At 34.8% G+C, this 2,838-nt stretch overlaps 1 pseudogene; it reads right to left on the bottom strand.

The window, feature by feature from the left end:
• Nucleotides 1-2,503: 2,503 nt before the first annotated feature.
• LOC145397297 (5S ribosomal RNA) lies at nt 2,504-2,622 on the bottom strand (annotated as a pseudogene).
• Nucleotides 2,623-2,838: the final 216 nt, after the last annotated feature.

Below are 2,838 nucleotides of genomic sequence, written 5' to 3'. Positions count from 1 at the left end.
GTAATAACCACAGGCCTTCAGTTCCATTTCTTCGCAATATAAGGTTTGAGCATAGAGCCTTAAGTTTATCATGTCGAAGCCAACCCTAAACCGAAGGCGATCAACTAGGGAGAGCAGGAATAAAAATTAACAAATGCGACAGCTTTCCCCTCGTACCCAGGAACTGTTTTGACGAAAGAAGGCAAGACAGGGAAGGATTCTAATGTTGGCCATCCTACAAAAATTAATCTGAGACACGACAGGACCCATCGAAGGTACCTCTGACATTCCCTCCCCAGGTTATAATATAGAGTACAGTGGTAGCAGGAATAAATATTTACAACGTCATCGAACTCAAGGAAGTAAATTGCTAAGCTTATCAAATTTGTCGTTAAATTCATTTGTGATTTTGCAGTTATATCATTCCACAAAATAACAAAATAATTAAATTCTTACATATAATAATAATAATAATAATAATAATAATAAAGGCAAATTAGCAACTCACATTCTCGTTGGTTAAGGAACCTCCCTAACACCTCATCCTAAGCGATTTTATTTATTTAATTTTTTGCTTATTATTCGTTACTATAGTCTTTTCCGTTGATTAATATCTTTCTAATATCGGTATACTCTTCGTCAGTGAGGTATAAAACATTAACCAGCTGAAATGAAAAATAAATAACTGAGGAGGAAGTGTTAGGGACCCTCCTTGACTGACGATAACATGGGCCAAAGTGTCGGATTCAAAGTGGTTTTGTGAGATTCCCAAACACATCTCCTTTTGCGACTTATTTTCTGCATACACCCTAATACCCTCTTATTCAGCACTGATGCAATGTATCTCGATTTTAAAACTAAATAACATAAAAGAGTGTTAAAGAGTAAAATGCAGAATTAATTGCTTAGGAAAGTGTGAATGCAGTGTTTTATGTCAGGTAAAATTATGACATACAAGAGAATGTAAAGGACCAAGATAGAAGATAAAATGCCAAGGAAAAAATGCCACACAGCATGTTATGCCAGGTAGGATATTGCACAAGAGAAAGTTCAGGATTACTGTGCAAAAAAAAAAAAATCGCAAAGGAAAATAATAACATGCAAGAAAATGTTAAGGAGTAATATGCAAAATTAATCAGTAAGAAAAAAGTGCTACGTGGTGTGTTATGGCAGGTCGAAGCCCAGTGTGGGGTGACACTGGGTGTAACTGACGCTGCCGGCAATTACCGCTGGTGGATGCTGCCTCACCACGGCTCCCTGATGGACGCGCCATTTTACTAGCACCCTAATGTCTGAAAGAACAAAGATACCATGAAGAAAGAGAGAGAGAGAGAGAGAGATCAATTGGGCAGTGGTGCGCCACTGTGGACGCAACTGTGAAGCACCACCAGCATAAGTGGTGGTGTTGTTGACAATCATAATTACGAGTCACTCACCAAAAGCTTCAATTTTTCGCTGTGTGTGTGTGTGTGTGTGTGTGTGTGTGTGTGTGTGTGTGTTCTCAATATGGCAAGTGTCAAATCAATTTCTTGTTTTTTTTTTTCTTGTTAATTACTACATATGATCAACTTATTTAATTATAGTAACTATCATTTTTGTTATTAATCCTGAACAAGACAATTTTCCAGCTTTGTTCAAGACCTTCACCCAGAATTAGTTAAAGAAGTTATGGATAAAACTGATAATAAATACATACACTGAAAAACATTTTTTAAAATATGCCTGCAACATTCCCTTGATTAAAATAAAAAATATAATAAGGACTTTATTCCATGATGAGCATTTGATATACCAGAATTCATTAATTAACAGTGATAAGCAGTGTATGATTAATTATCTAGTACTGATTCAAAATACCAGATTTTTTATTGCACTTAATTAAATAGCAATAGCTGTTATTGCAAACTAATAATGATTAAGGACAAAATTTTTTTTTTTTTGGAATAAAAATTCACATAATAATAATAATAATAATAATAATAATAATAAGTTATAATAATAATAATAATAATTTTAATAATAATAATAATCCATCCATTCATCCCTCATCCAATCCTACGTTGCCCCAGGAGGAGTGTAGGAGCCCGGAGCTAAGCAAGTTGGTCCGGACATTTAAGATGAGAAAAAAGTAAAACAGTAACAATTATAATACTGTTTTTATTATTTTTAATAATATTTATTATTATTATTATTATTATTCACGATTATTTTATTAGTTATCGCTATAGGAGCGGTAATGAAATCATTAAATATTACAACTACAAACTATTTTTACTCCTTGTGAACCTTTATAATGTAATTTATTATTACTGTTATTATTATTATTATTATTATCTTATATGTCTGGTAGCCCCGGCCTCCTACTCTCCTCATGGGGCAATGCAGGATTATTATTATTATTCATTCATTCATTGCCAGACGCCATGTATCCCAAATGGGGTGGCCAAGGGCTTAGAGTTAATTGTTTTACAGGGAGGGGCACTAATCCTCCACCAACCCCACTTGACATGTAGGAAGAACGTTATACCAACAGCATCTGGTGTTCCCAGGCGGTCACCCATCCAAGTAATAACCAGACCCAACGCTGCTTAACTTCGCTGATCGGACGGGAAGCGGTGTACTCAACGTGGTATTATTACTATATTATGAGAATTATTAGTAGTCGTAGTAGTACTGTTACTTAGTTTCAGCATTACACTTTGTACTTAACGTGGTATTATTACTATATTATGAGAATTATTAGTAGTCGTAGTAGTACTGTTACTTAGTTTCAGCATTACACTTTGTCAGTCTCGTAGGGAACAGCTTGTAACACCCTGTTTTGTACATAAGGTAAATGACACTGGCAGAAACACACAC

The sequence above is a fragment of the Coenobita brevimanus genome, chromosome 40 (genome assembly GCF_032717465.1).
Source record: "Coenobita brevimanus isolate Jiangsu-jjx chromosome 40, ASM3271746v2, whole genome shotgun sequence".
In the NCBI taxonomy this organism is placed as follows: domain Eukaryota; kingdom Metazoa; phylum Arthropoda; class Malacostraca; order Decapoda; family Coenobitidae; genus Coenobita; species Coenobita brevimanus.
The sequence above is the reverse complement of the archived record's forward strand: the minus strand, read 5'-3'. Positions and strand labels throughout refer to the sequence as shown.